Below are 16,515 nucleotides of genomic sequence, written 5' to 3'. Positions count from 1 at the left end.
ACCGTTTCGTGAGATAACTGATTTTAAACGATCCTCCATTGAACTGACAAGTTTTTCGGTTAACTCCGGTGAAATTTTTGACCATTCTTCGAGAAGTGCTGCTTTGAGGGTTTATTTGCTAGAAATATGGTGTTTTCCGATACCTTTTTCTAGTAGGGACCATAAATCCTCAATGACATTTAAGTCAGGAGAATGCGCAGGTGGTTCCATTACGTGAGGAGAAGTCCACATCAACGTGCTGCACAATTCCTGATTTATGTTTCGGGTCATTGTCTTGATAAAATCTAAAGTTGATCCGCAGACCCAGTCTTTCATTACTTTGGAGCTAGTTTTCTTTTAGAATGTTAAGATACATGTTCTTGTCCATGACTTCATGAATAAAAACATCGTTTCCAACGCCTGAAGCAGCCATACATGTCCAAACCATAACACTCCGACCGCCGTGTTTCACAGACGCACGTAAATTCTTGGTATCAAGTGGTTTGTTGGGCTTACGCCAAACCATCGACCTACCGTCCGACCCAAATATATTAGACTTGGACTCGTCAGAAAATATAATAGTTTTCCAAAATGTCGAATCCTTCAACAGGTGTCTTTTGGCGAATTTTGAACGACCAACCTTATTTTTTGAATTAATGAACGGCTTTTTGAGTGAAACTCGATCATGAAAATCATGTGATCGTAAAAGATACTGCGGATTGTTGATGCACTACATTCCTTCCGAAGGATGTTTTTCATTTGATCAGCCAATTTTTGTACCGACAATTTGGGATTTTCACTAATTTTTCTAACGATATATCGGTCGTTAGTTTGTGTAAATATTTTAATGGGCGCTTCTCTACACCTGTTTTTTACACGATTTTCTTTTAAAAACCGTTAGATTATGTGCTGAACTGTAGACGATGGAATATTTACCATTCAACTATTGAGCGCTGACTTTTCCAGTTCTTAAAGTGGTGAATTACCAACTCTCGTTGATCTACACTGGCGCATAGGCCCATTTTTTAAAAATTAGTTTGTTCTTAGAAAATCTACTAATTCAGTCGAAAAACAATAATTTTAGGGACAGGGTCATTTTTTTTTGTACCAAAAAGGTCAAGGTAACGTGATCACTACCATTACACGCTGAGTGCATGTAATTGTTACGGTCTGCTGCTACGGTATATGGCTGCGATCTACTTGGGAGCGTGTTCACGGGAACACACCTAGCGATGTGGCAAAGGTTGCGATGAAAAATATCGGAAAAGAAGGGAACAGACAGACCGGCCATCACGAGAAAAATTTTTCTCTTCTAGCATGAGTTTCCGCCCGATACACACCAGAAAAGTGATTTTTGCTATATCTTTGCAGAAAAAGTAAAAAAATATTACCGAAGTTACAGAAAGATATCGGCAACGTTATCAATCAATCTGCAGGAAAATAAAAGTGATCAAAAAGGACAACATTTGGCAATAGTTTTATAATACATTTCTTTACTATTAACTATAAAAAGCAGAACTTCCATTTTATGTTCAATCAATCATACCTTACTAAGTATAAAATATACGAATTTTGCTGAACGCATTAAAAACAGCGAGGAGTCTCACTACAATTGAAAAATTTGTTCACACATTTGCAAGCGGTTATGTGTACATGAATGTGGATGCAGTAGAATTACAACCACCTGTGGCAAACACTTTATATGCTCATGTGCCCGTTGAAACGGCAACAACAACAAACCGGGGAATTTTTTTAAATTAATTGCAACTTTATAAAATCGATTTTGTATTGAATACGTAAAACGGTCTTTGGCAACATGAACGTATTGGCACAAATAACAAATGGTAAGATTCAACAACAACAGCCAATGAATTGAATCGGCAGTATCAGCAACATCAACAACAGCAAGTCCAACCGCAGCAGCAAAGGCCGCTACCTATAGGCCCAACGAAATAAGCCGGGCACACCCAGAGCCGGCCACCTCAACCAGAACAACTACCGCAATAACCACATAAAGGGGTGAGTCCGTTCCAAAGCCCCTTGAGTGGAGCTTACATACACTCCTAGGTACACGTACATAAGGGTGGGCACACGAAACATGATATACGACACTAACACTATTTACATCTAATCGCCACCCATTTACACGTATGATTAGCTACCTAAATTGGGTATAGTTATATGCATATATAGACATATACCCAATTAGAGTGCGCGTTGAGTGCAGCCACCTAGAAAATATACCAAGGTGCGTAGTGAGTAGGGGTATATGTATATATAAGCATATGACCACTTAGGTTGCACATATGTATGCAACCCCCCCTTGTGAAATACTTGCCTAAGTTTAGTCAGCTGGAGAATGCCAGCCGTTGTATTACGTTTGAATTCCACCACTATTGTACCTTTGCGTTAAATACGCAAAACTAATGCTATGCTTTGTGTTAACCCTAAATAAAATTTCGCATATGTCCTGGCTATGCCAATTTCGTATAGAATTTTCTGACTAAGATTAGGTAAGGTTTGCATTAACGAAAGACAACCAAGAAGGCATACCCAATTTGGAAATTTCGGATTATTAAATTTAAAATCATAATAAATACAATTAAAGATTTGATATCAGATGCATACGCATGATGATAAATACCTTGACTATGTATGTATATTTAGCCTTAAAGGACTAGACATGCCAAATTGTATGTTATATACACATACTTGAAATGTAAAAGTTAAATATAATATTTAAAAAGTGTCAGATTATTTTTATTTGTTCGTATTGAACATTAGTATATTCATACATACATATGTATATTGGAGTTTTCTTTATTTTTCAACTTCGCAAGTAAACATGTTTTAGATAATTAATTTAGAAAAGTCGGTCTGTATTCCCCCGATGGTATAGCGCGCCTAGTATTTATTTATTTTTTATATATTTTAAATTTTAAATAAAAGCCTAATTTACACCGTACACCTAAATAAAAATGTAAATTTTAAGTACAGACGTTGAAGTATTGCGTCAAACGCTAAACGTTTATTGGTCAATTCTAACCTGCATATGTTTCAGGGTATTTTGAAGAAAGTTCGTAGTTTAAAACAAGAGATTTGTAAGAACAAATAGGTCTGTCTTTACGTATAACTAAGCATATTCATTTAAAACAATGCTATTCGACATATGCCCACAACAAAGTGAGCAGGTATAAGGAAGCTTCCATGTATACCCCTGCCTACCCTCCAATTGGGATGGTCTACTTTTTTTTTGAATTCAGTACCAAAGTAAATGTGACCTGGATCTAAATCAAGTTTATATCAAAAGGAATGAATATATGTACATACCTTTTTTTCTTACTAATCACTCCTAGTGAACCTCCTTTTTGTACGGCATCATTTAGTTCACTTTAATGTACCTAGCTGTAAACTTATATAAATTTAATCATAATCCTAAGTAATAAGCCGTAATGAAAATGAAGTATAAATAAATTTGTAATTGAAATGGGAATGCTGGCGTCGCCAATTATTTAGAAGGCATAAGGTAAGACAGGTAAGGGGCCACCGAAATTTTAGGTGCGTCGGTGGCCATGGATTTTGAGGGTGGGACTAAGCACCGGGCGTCGCAACACCACCCGCGGCGCCCCCTATGTATATTCGGCCCTTTTCTTTTTTATTTTTAATTTTTTCAGCTTTTTTGTTATTGGTTGGGTTTTCAGCGGTTTTTTTTTAATTTGGTTTTCAGCGTTAGTAACCGGCCATGTCCGGTTCGGTAGTACTTTTTTGCGTCAGTTTTTTTTTGAATTTGAATTTAAATTTTTGGAATGTTAACGGTCTGTCCGTGACATCCGGTTCAGCCGGATGTTGTTTTATTTTGTATTGACAAGCGTTTTGAGTCGGTCTCTGCGCTTCTGCCAGGTTTTTTGAATTTGACAGCTGCTCGTTTTGATAGGCATGATAGGAACTTTTTTTCTGTTTATGGCGCAGGAACAGTAAGGTTGGCAAGGACCCGCCCCAGCCGACAATGACTAGCCACTGTGCACCACTACATCATGCCGACCGCCTTCCTTACTGCTTCCATCGTAAATGCGTTTCCATAACATAATATACTGGTTTTTCATTTGTTATTGGTTTGAAAGGATTAAGTGAGACATTTTTAATACATGGCATGTTTTTATACTCAGCTGAGCAGAGCTGATAGAGTATATTAATTTTGTTCGCATAACAGTAATCCGTAATGGCATAAACTAATCGAGATAGATATCAGTAAGAAGGTGAGGGAATCTCGAGCGATACGGACGTGTTTATTTTCGCTCCGTATTTATGTGCAATTTTTAATAGTTCACTTAACAAATGTTAATAATTTGTGCCTACTGCCACATTGAGATAGTGACTCTTGTTTTTGATTTCAATCCTGAAAGTAATTTTAAATGTTACAAATGAACATGATAAAAAAAATAAAATTAAATTAATAGTGGCAAAGTGTTATCATTAATATATCATTATGCCGTGCTATTGTGGACAAAAGGTTGGAAGAGGCCAACTGAAAGTGTTGTGTGCTAAGTGCATTGACCTCTTTCATTTGAAGTGTGTCAACATGTCGTCGGATGATCTTGCTTTTCTCATTTCGTCAAACAAACATTATTTCTGCAAAGCAGTGTTGCCAGGTGATGCAAAAAAAGAAGCTAGATTTGCAAAAAAAAAAGGTTAGAAAAGGCTAAATTTAGTAAAAAAAGAAGCTAAAAAAAGGCCAGCAATTTTTTGGTTAATTCATAAAATTTTTTTTATATTTTAGTTTACACATTTGTAAATAAAAACTTATAAACATAACTTAAGCATAACTTCCTATTTCAAAACATATCAGGCACATTTTCCTTGACTAGCACATGGAATTACTTTAAATGATTGCATATGTGTATATACATAAAAAAAATATTAAAAAATAATTATTTATATAAAATATTCCCCGTTTGAAGAATCAGATGAGCTTAAGTCTGGGTATAAAGTTTGGCTATTTACCATAGATATGAGATCATCGGTAATTTCAAAGTCATTACAACATTTAGATAAGCGTTTTAACGAGCATCTAATATTAAGCAGCGCATTAAGCATTTTAATTTTTAGTTTGTTCCTTAATTTAGTTTTCAGAATTTGCATGCCACTAAAAATTCTTTCAACTTCCGCGTTACTGAGTGGTAATACTAAAAAACTAAATATTAATTCGACAAGTTCTAAAAAAGGAGGTTCGTTTAATGCATTTTTATGTTCTCGGACTTCCGACCAAAATTCCATGGTGGAGTGTACATTTTTCCATTGTATAGTTATAAGTTTTCGCCACTGCAGCTCTATTACTGCTATTTGACTTGAAGAATAACTATACTTCTCTTTTTCAAAGTAAGAAAATACATCTGGCTTTGAAATTTTAACGAATTTTCAGCAGAAAAAGAATTAGTCTTTTGTAGAGAACTCATATGATTAGGTATTAGGTGTTCACAGGAACTATTGATTTTATTTTATTTTAGAAATTTTTAAAAATACATTCGGAGTAAAAAAGGCTAGAAAAAAGTCACGAAGCAAAACCCAAAATTTCGAGGCTAAAGGCAAAAAAAGGCTAAATCTAGCCTGGAAAAGGCTAACCTGGCAACACTGCTGCAAAGTGTGTTCGGTTGAGCGACGCGCGTCTATTCGTACGCCGCCACCTACTGCTCTCCCCACTATCGTTAACAACGTTGAGCGCAATGATAATTGAAGTGGTATTGTTAAAAGCATTGCCGACCTACGTTGTGATAACGCTCGTATACTATCGACCATGGATGCTCTAAAACAGAGCCGGCCAAAAGCTGCACATTGTGCAATTTGAGTTCGTATTTTCACACAGACACTAACGATGTGCGATCACGATCGTTTGATTTCGCTTGTCACTCACTAAAATCAACAGTGAATGCAAAAGGAAAAGTCCATGCTACTTTTTGGGCACATAATAAAAACAATATGCTGCAATGTTAAAGTGACTTTTAATACGTTTTAGTTAGTATTATTAAGTTCCTTTGAACATACATATTAATATTGACAATTTAAATATTAATAATTAATTAATTATTAATAAATATTGACAATTTAATATAAGTAACTTTTTATACGTTCTACTCAGTTTTATTAATTTTTATACATTTTTCTTTATTGAATAACTATGTTTTGAAAATATATATTTCTATCTTTACATTTACTTTGTTTTATAGTTCTTTCTTAATGAAAAAGTGATTTTTTTAAGTAAATTTTGCATTAAAAAACACCATACCTTCTTTTATAAAAAAGTTTTATCTGACTATCTCGACCTCCGCGTTATTAGTTATGTGAATATAAGTAAATATTGTTAGGATTAGCTTGAAATCAAATAACCAGAGTCCTTTTTAATTTCACAGTCCACATTTTCTTTTAGCACACTGTGGGGAGTTGTCACTCAATTTTTACACACACTTATGCAATTGTTTTAGTATTTGTGTGGCCGGCTCTGCTATATATATTTCTATCTTTACATTTACTTTGTTTTATAGTTCTTTCCTAATGAATTTTTTTAAGTAAATTTTGCATTGAATAAACACCATACCTTCTTTTATAAAAAGGTTTTATCTGACTAGCCGACCTCCGCGTTCTTAGTTATACGAATATCAGTAAATATAGTCAGGATTAGCTTGAAATCAAATAACCATAGTCCTTTTTAATTTCAAACTTCACAGTCCACATTTTCTTTTAGCACACTGTGGGGAGTTTTCACTCAATTTTTACACACACTTATGCAATTGTTTTAGTATTTGTGTGGCCGGCTATGCTCTAAAATGTGAAAACTTTCAATTATCACTAAAGTGCGATTCTTTATCAGCTGAAATCCGCTCATTATACTCAGTTATAGAAGATAAAAATGGTATAATCTCTACGATGAGTTCTGAAATAAAAAATCTTGGCAGTATTGTTGCTACAGTTGCTAGTGATCTCAAATCCATTCTCACTGGTGCTGCGGACAACAATAAGCAAACAAAATCCGCAATAACAAAACAGCCTACAACAAAAAGGAAGGGCAAAGGCAAAGGCAATGAGTTGGCTGGCTCTACAAGCAAAATTAACTCGAAAGCTGTTACGGCTGCGAAAACAATACAGGCGGCCTCTCTCGAAAATGCAAAAGCAATTCAGTCAGGCGTAACACGGAAATCAACTTGCGAAGATAATACGACAGAAAATACAAAACAACCAGCAGATGATACCACTAACAACAACTCAGCTGTGCCAAATGATCATTGTGCTATTGTTGATTTGTCTTCCTCACCCAGTTCTTTTGGTGGCGCTGCCGCTTGTTCTACTAATGATACAAATATCAGTTCTGCTGCACCTGCCAATAATAAAACTGGGTATTCCGGGGTTGGCCTTCAGGGATCAGTCGCTACTAACCTAACATCTATTAATAATTCTGGCTTAGCATCTAACAATAATAATAACATTTCAAATAAGTTCATAAAAGCACCCACCATTTTCGTAGGTAAAAATTCACACGCAAATCTTAGCTTATCTGTTCGATTGAAATGTTTTCATTTGTCGTCTTTATATACGGATTTTTCCAAGGCTTTTGACACAGTTTCGCACAAATTACTTCTGTGGAAACTTGAAAACATGGGCTTTCACTCAAGCTTTCTATCGTGGCTGAAGTCCTATTTGGAAAATAGAATATCTTTTGTTGAAATCGTGAGAACTAAGTCTAATGAATTCGCAGCAACTTCGGGTGTACCACAAGGTAGCATCCATGGTCCTATTTTGTTCTTAATGTTTATTATTGATGTTGGCTCATGTATAAACTATTCGAATTATTTGCTTTATGCTGATGACTTAAAACTCTTTCGGAGAATCTCCTGTACTTCTGATGCATTGCGTCTGCAAGAAGATCTGAATGCTATAAATAATTGGGCTGTCAAAATAATCTGCGACTCAATATTAGTAAATGCTGTCACATGACGTATACTAAGTCTATGAATGTGGTTTCATTCGCGTACTCGATTTCAAATGTAACTCTTGCGTCAATTAATGAGTTTCGCGATCTTGGCGTAACTTTTGACTCATCTTTTACTTTTTGTAATCATGTAAACTTTCTCATACCAAAGACTTATACCAACTTAGCTTTCTTGCGACGATATGGCAAGGATTTCAAGGACCCATATACCAGGAAAATCTTATACAATGCCTTAGTGCGTTCCAAGTTAGAGTATACATCAGTCATCTGAAATCCCACATACTCTTCACACTCTTTCAGAATTGAAAGAATTCAGCGCAAGTTCATACGATTTGCTCTTCAACCTCTCCACTTTGTTAATCCCCTGCCACCCTACAATGCAAGATGCATGCTTATCAATGTCTTGCTACTTGAAGTTAGACGTCTTGTTCAAAACGTAATGTTTATTTTTGACATAATATCCGGTGCCATTGACTGCTCAGAACTACTTGGGCAGTTGACTTTCAATGTCCCTAACAGAGCTCTCCGCTTTCACAGTACATTCCTCGTTGAAGTGCTGCGTTCGAATTACTTCAGTTTCGCACCTCTTCTAAGAGGTCTTGTTACCATTTGACTTAATAAAGATATGAAATGAAATGAAATATAGGCTTCTATATATCAAAATAATCTGGGCGAAAAAAGAAATTCATTTAGCCATGTCCGTCCGCCTGTCCGTCCGTTCGTAAACACGATAACTTGAGTAAATTTTGAGGCATCTTGATGAAATTTGGTATGCAGGTTCCTGGGCACTCATCTCAGATCGCTATTTAAAATGAACGAAATCGGACGATAACCACGCCCACTTTTTCGATATCGAAAATTTCGAAAAACAGAAAAAGTGCGATAATTCATTACCATATACGGCTAAAGCGATGAAACTTGGTAGGTGGGTTGACATTATGACGCAGAATAGAAAATTAGTAAAATTTTGGACAATGGCAAGCTGTAATTTGGCAGTCGTTGAAGATATCATGATGAAATTTGGCAGGAACGTTACTCCTATTCCTATAAAAATAATTTTTTAGGTCAAATTTTAACTAAAAATTTAATATCTTTACAGTATATAAGTCAATTATGTCAACATTCAACTCCAGTAATGATATGGTACAGCAAAATACAAAAATAAAAGAAAATTTCAAAATAGGCGTGGCTCCACCCTTTTTCATTTAATTTGTCTAGAATATTTTTAATGCCATAAGTCGTACAAAAATTTACCAACCCTTATGAAATTTGGTAGGGGCATAGATTCTATGACGATAACTGTTTTCTGTGAAAATGGGCGAAATCGGTTGAAGCCACGCCCAGTTTTTATACACAGTCGACCGTCTGTCTTTCCGCTCGGCCGTTAACACGATAACTTGAGCAAAAATCGATATATCTTTACTAAACTTAGTTCACGTGCTTATCTGAACTCACTTTATCTTGGAATAAAAAATGGCCGAAATCCGAGTATGACCACGCCTACTTTTTCGATATCGAAAATTACGAAAAATTAAAAAAATGCCATAATTCTATACCTTATATGAAAAAAGGGATGAAACATGGTAATTGGATTGGTTTATTGACGCAAAACATAACTTTGGAAAAAACTTTGTAAAATGGGTGTCACACCTACCATATTAAGTAGAAGAAAATGAAAAAGTTATGCAGGGCGAAATCAAAAGCCCTTGGAATCTTGTCAGGAATACTGTTCGTGGTATTATATATAAAAATAAATTAGCGGTACCCGACAGATGATGTTCTGGGTCACCCTGGTCCACATTTTGGTCGATATCTCGAAAATTCCTTCACATATACAACTAAGGGCCACTCCCTTTTAAAACCCTCATTAGTACCTTTAATTTGATACCCATATCGTACACACACGTTATAGTCACCCCTGGTCTACTTTTATATCGATATCTCGAAAAGGCGACCACCTATAGAACTAAGGTCCACTCCCTTTTAAAATACTCATTAAAACCTTTCATTTGATATCCATATCGTACAAACAAATTCTAGAGTCACCCCTGGTCCACCTTTTCGGCGATATCTCGAAAAGGCGTCCACCTATAGAATTAAGGCCCACTCCCTTTTAAATAATCATTAACACCTTTCATTTGATACCCATATCGTACAAACGCATTCTAGAGTCACCCCTGGTCTACTTTTATGTCGATATCTCGAAAAGGCGTCCACCTGTAGAACTAAGGCCCACTACCTTTTAAAATACTCATTAACATCTTTCTTTTGATACCCATATCGTACAAACGCATTCTAGAGTCACCCCTGGTCCGCCTTTATGGCGATATCTCGAAAAGGCGTCAACCTATAGAACTAAGGATCACTCTCTTTTAAAATACTGATTACCACCTTTGATTTGATACCCTTATCGTACAAATACATTCTAGAGTCACCCCTGGTCCACATTTATGGGGACATCCCGAAATGGCGCCCACCTATAGAACTATGGCTCACACCCTTTTAAAATACTCTTTAATACCTTCCATTTGATACCCATGTTATAGAAACACATTCCAGGGTTACCCTAGGTTCATTTTCCTACATGGTGATTTTCCCTTATTTTGTCTCCAAAGCTCTCAGCTGAATATGTAATGTTCAGTTACACCCGAACTTAGCCTTCCTTACTTGTTTAAGTAGAAACCAATGCTAGTTTTATTAAACCTATTGATTTTTACAAATATCTTTTTTGGTTCAAAAGTTATGGGCGTTTAAATGTTATTTTTGTGGCTGCATTAAATAACCCAACAAACATTTAGGTTAGAAAACGATTAGAAGACGAATCGAATTCTAATGTATTTCTCTAAGGTAGAAGGTTAGAGCACGATTTGCAAAACTGTCGAATTCTAACTTCAATTTCTAATGGGTTTCTAATGAGAATGTTGAAGTGATGCGCAATTAAGTTCAATTATTTAAAATCAGCGAAATTTTCATTGTTTCATTATATCAAATACTTTTATTTGGTTATAAGCTTATGTATTAAGAAGGAACATATTTCAAAGGCTTTTTCTATTATAATAAATTAAACCCGTACTTAAATATTGAGCTCAGAATTTCTAGTGTTATTCGAATCGTTTTACAGTCGAATTCTAACCTAGTTTTCGATTCGAAATGCATTAGAGAACTACATTAGAATTCTAATGTAAAATTACAATATTTTTCTAACGTTAGAAACACTGTTTGCTGGGAACACTCACTGTACCTTGCTGTTGTGGTTGTTGTATTGACGATCAAGCAACTCCCCGAAGGTTTTGCGGAGTGTTCTCGATTTTAATGGTCCTATGCCGGATACGAGTCGGTACGTTGGGGTAAAGGCACCATTAAGGTACCAGTCCGACTATCTGGGGAACGATTCATACGACTTTCTAGGACATCCCCCTACCCCCCGCTAGTTCCATGAGAAACTTGGGGTCGCCAGAGCCTCGCTTGCTATGGGAATATACCAGACCCCTTAACCCGCTGGAGGGGTTTTGTCTCCCGGTCTCAAATTATTATCTTTTTCCCCCATTTTGGTTTTTTTATTTTTATTTTCCATAATATTATATGGTCTCTGATTCCCTGATATCAATTCAACGGGTTACATAGCTCACACACCAATTTATTATTACAAATTATATGTAATTACGTGAGAAAAAGTAGTTCCACATCGAAAATAAATATCTGCGAAAAAGACCAAATATAATGAACCAAAGCTTTTCGTCAGCCTTTCCGAACGGGACTCTTTGTTACGACCTTTCAGCCGCGCATAACCTCCGCTGGTTTGGCCAGCCCTTCTCTAAACACCTGCAAGCACTGCTTGCGATCTCTATTCACGGATCAAGCTAACGCCAGATGGGCTATGGAACCTACATGTAGAGAATCCAAGCAAATCTGGGCTAATCTGGATGAAAAGAGATCGCCGTATCTCTATAAGCCCACTAGTGGGCCTTCTTACAGGTTACTGTCTCATGGGCACTCATGTTGCCTATATGGGCCTACAGACAAATGACTTCTGCCGCAGCTGTAGGGACGAGGAGGAGATAGAAAGCGTAGAGCACTATCTGCGCCACTGTCCCGCACTGTCAAAAACTAGGTACCGATGCCTCCACAGACACTCCTTTGGGGGTCTTGCGGAGCTTGAATCTGTAAACACAAACGACATCTTGCGTTTCATCAGGCAAACGCGCTAGTTTAGCCTCACTGGGGTCTAACCATTCTTCGGAAATAAGGAAATAGGGGCCCCGCGTTGTAGCACAACGGGCCACAACGGCCTAGGTGAGTCTCCGCTTGGACAACGAAGGCAGCCACTTCAACATAACCTGGTTTTAGTAGTTCCTATTTCCTTCTTATACCGATGGCTGGGTTGAATGAAATTTGATCACTCTAGATTTGACATAAGTTTTTGGCCTTTTGTGAAATGATTCGTTAGCTAGTATTACTCATTAAAAAGTAAACACAAGTGCTTTAGTAGAAGAAAGTTCCAGAAACAATATAATGAATAGAAGAGATAATTTTATAGTCGCTACAAGGTAAACGTCTACTCAAGTTCTTTGACTACAAACATACATACATACAGACAAATGCATATATACATACTTATATTCTGTTTATTGTGTTTCAGATCAAAATAAACAAACCGGCGAATATTCGAATAAAAACAAGAGATAAACAAAAAATGGACAAGACATTTTGCTACACGTCAGCACAAAGTATTTCTTATATATGAACACGTCGGTCATACATACATACATAGATATGTACACAGACATACAATAATGATTATCATTAATTGGCGCGGTTAGCCTGGGCGAATTTGGCCATTGCGTAACAAGTCGCGCCAACTGTTGTTGTTGTAGCGATAAAAACACCCCCCGAAGGTTTGGGGATGAAGGTCCTTTGCCAGATATAGATCCGGTAGATTCCGGCTCGACCATCTCGGGAACGATTTAATATGATCAAGTTGAACCTTCTAGGTCATCCTGCCTAGTTCCATGAGGAACTTGTATTTGTCACGAGTAGGAGAGAAGACGTTGACAATTGAGTTGGGGAAGCTATAAATTGAGCTGACAACCTTTTGAAAGGGTTGCACGTCATAACCCTTGAATCATTTGGGTATTTTAGTCGCCTCTTACGACAAGCGTACTTGCCCCCCAGCGGGTTAGGGGGTCAGAATATACCCGCGGTAGGTATGCCTGTCGAGGCGACTAAAATACCAGGTTCAAGGGGCTGTGTAGCGCAACCCTTTCAGGTTGCCAGCGCAATATATAGCTTCTCCAAACCCAGTTGTCAACCTCACCTATCCGCGGCGAATCCTGTTTCTCTAACAGACGAGGCTCTGGCGACCCCAAGCTCCTCATGGAATTTGAGGGTGGGGAGGGAGGGATGGCCTCAAGATTTAATATGGCCACATAAATCTTTCCCGAGATGGTCGGGCTAGCACCTTAATGGTGCTGTGTTACCGGAGCGTACCGTATCTGTATCCGGCAAAAGACCATCACATCGATAACACTCCCCAAAGCCTTCGGGGAGCAACCTTATCGCTACAACAATAACAACAACAGGCATACTTGTCTCGGGTATATTCTAAGCCCCCTAGCCCGCCAGCTATTCCCGTTTTGCGACAATTACCGTAATGAGGAGCTTCAGTGGATATCACGTCTTCCTCCGCCTGTGGAAATACAGGTGACAATAATAATACATACTTTCTGAGCCGGTAGAAACACGGACAGAACCATATATGCTCCGGAGCGCTTCTCCCTCAAATAATCCTATGGTATTTCTAACTACTCAAATAGTTAAATCTGAAACAACTTATCGACTGCTGATAGTCGATTATTATACTCAGCGTGCTTTGTACACAGAGTATATTAACTTTGATTGGATAACGGTTGGTTGTACAGGTATCGAAAAAAAATTTGATTGAGCCATGTCCGTCCGTCCGTCTGCCCGTTAATGCGATAACTTGATTAAATTTTGAGGTATATTGATAAAATTTGGTATGTAGGTTCCTGGGCACTCATCTCAGATCGCTATTTAAAATGAACGATATCGGACTATAACCACGCCCACTTTTTCAATATGGAAAATTTCGAAAAACCGAAAAAATGCGACAATTCATTACCAAAGACGGATAAAGCGGGTTGACCATATGACGCAGGATAGAAAATTAGTAAAATTTTGGACAATGGGCGTGGCACCGCCCACTTTTAAAATAAGGTAATTTAAAAGTTTTGCAAGCTGTAATTTGGCAGTCGTTGAAGATATCATGATGCAATTTGGCAGGAGCGTTACTACTATTACTATATGCATGCTATATAAAAATGAGCAAAATCGGATGACGAACACGCCCACTTTAAAAAAAAAAATTTTTTTAAGTCAAATTTTAACAAAAAATTTAATATCTGTACAGTATATACATACGTAAATTATGTCAACATTCAACTCCACTAATGATATGGTGCAACAAAATACAAAAATTAAAGAAAATTTCAAAATGGGCATGGCTCCGCCGTTTTTTTAATTTGTCTAGTATACTTTTAATGCCACAAGTCGAACAAAAATTTACCAATCCTTGTGAAATTTGGTAAGGGCATAGCTGGATGTGTGTAAGATGTTTTTGATCAGGAACCAAAGGGAAACAATTGTAAACGAATGCACAACAGTTGCTATTCAGTTGAACATCTCGCCAAAGTTTCAGGACATTCGAAAGAGAAAACCCACTAGACGTTTTGAAGATAATGGAAATGAGATCTTTACGGATGATCCAGAGTCTGATTTTAAAAACAATACATTCATGGTGATCGTCGATTTGTTAATCACTGACATTACTGAACGATTTGCAGCTATGAGAAATTCGAACGAGACGTTTTCCTTTTTATGGCAATTTGAAGACATGGATGAAACTACGGATCGGGCGAGTGCAGCAAAATTTGTCGAAAAATACAAGTCGGACGTTTCTCAGAGCTAAGAATGCGAAATAATTCACTTGAAACACTTTTACGAAGCAAATTTTGATAAAGGTCTGTCACCATTGGAATTGCTAAATGCAGCCTATGTTCAAAATCTGTATACAATTTTCCCCAACATTTGTGTTGCTTTACGTATCTTTTGCTCTATACCTGTCACTGTAGCTAGTGCAGAACGTTCTTTCAGCGTCCTTGCAAGAATCAAAAACTTTCATAGATCGTGTTCATCTCAAGAGCTAGTTTCAGGACTTGCCACGCTTTGTGTTGAATCCGTTTTGGCAAGACAGTTAAATTTTGATATTGCTATAAGAAATTTTGCAGCGAAAAAAACAAGAAAAGACGCTCTTTGATATCCGCACCTTCTATCTATATATATAAAAAGAAGTGTACATTTTGATTGTCACTCCATAACTCGAGAACGGATAGAAAGATTGCCATGAAATTTTTATGAAAGATACAGGAAGGAGAGATGATGGTTAGTTGATTTTGAAATCCCAAATCGGTTTAGCCATTCTTGAGTTATGATTTTTTTTTTAGAAAAATACTATATAAAAGAAACTCAAGAACAGATCAACCAATATGGCTGAAAATTGGTGGAGAGGTAGCTTATGACCAGGGAACGGGCATACGATACTTTTTATCCCGTTCTGGCTAGGGTCTTGAGATCAAAACGTGGACTTTGGTAATCCTGGGATGTGTTTGTACAATATGGGTATCAAATGGAATCTGTTTATGAGTACTTTGATACTGAGTATTTTTCGTACCCCTGGGTAACTCGGGTCTCGAGATATAGGCCAAAACGTGGACCCGGGCACCCCTAGAATGTGTTTATACAATATGGATATCAAATGAAAGCTGTTGATGAGTGCTTTAGTACAGGGTAGTTTTCATACCTATTGGTGACTAAGGTATCGAGATATAAGGCCAAAACGAGAACCCGGGCACCCCTAGAATGTGTTTATATAATATGGATATCAAATGAAAGCTGTTGCTGAGTGCTTTACTACAGGGTAGTTTTCATACCTATTGGTGACTAGGGTCTCGAGATATAGGCCAAAACGTGGACCAGGGCTCCCCTAGAATGTTTTTATACAATTGGGTATCAAATGAAAGCTGTTGATGAGTGCTTTAGTACAGGGTAGTTTTCATACCTATTGGTGACTAAGGTATCGAGATATAAGGCCAAAACGTGGACCCGGGCACCCCTAGAATGTGTTTATATAATATGGATATCAAATGAAAGCTGTTTATGAGTGCTTTACTACAGTGTAGTTTTCATACCTATTGGTGACTAGGGTCTCTAGATATAGGCCAAAACGTGGACCCGGGCACCCCTAAAATGTGTTTATACAAAATGGATATCAAATGAAAGCTGTTGATGAGTGCTTTAGTACAGGGTAATTTTCATATCCCTGGGTGACTAGGGTCTCGAGATAAAGGCCAAAATATGCATCAGGGTAATACTAGGATGTGTTTTTACATTATGGGTATCAAATTGAAGCTGTTGATGTGTGCTTTAGTGCAGAGTAATTTTTATATCGCTGTGTGACTAGGGTCTCGAGATATAGGCCAAAA

The 16,515-nt window shown here is 37.2% G+C and overlaps 1 protein-coding gene across 1 annotated transcript in view; it reads left to right on the top strand.

Annotated features, from left to right (window-relative positions):
- The window catches only part of LOC137240689 (protein peste-like), a 262,876-nt gene extending 250,251 nt beyond the window's left edge, over positions 1-12,625 (top strand). Inside the window, exon 9 of the transcript XR_010949805.1 lies at positions 12,597-12,625. The gene's annotated coding sequence lies outside the window, so the exon portion shown is untranslated. The remainder of the gene's footprint in view (positions 1-12,596) is intronic.
- Positions 12,626-16,515: the final 3,890 nt, after the last annotated feature.

This window comes from Eurosta solidaginis, chromosome 2 (genome assembly GCF_040869045.1).
Source record: "Eurosta solidaginis isolate ZX-2024a chromosome 2, ASM4086904v1, whole genome shotgun sequence".
Taxonomy (NCBI): domain Eukaryota; kingdom Metazoa; phylum Arthropoda; class Insecta; order Diptera; family Tephritidae; genus Eurosta; species Eurosta solidaginis.
Note: the sequence above shows the minus strand (reverse complement) of the source record. Positions and strands in the feature narration are given on the sequence as shown.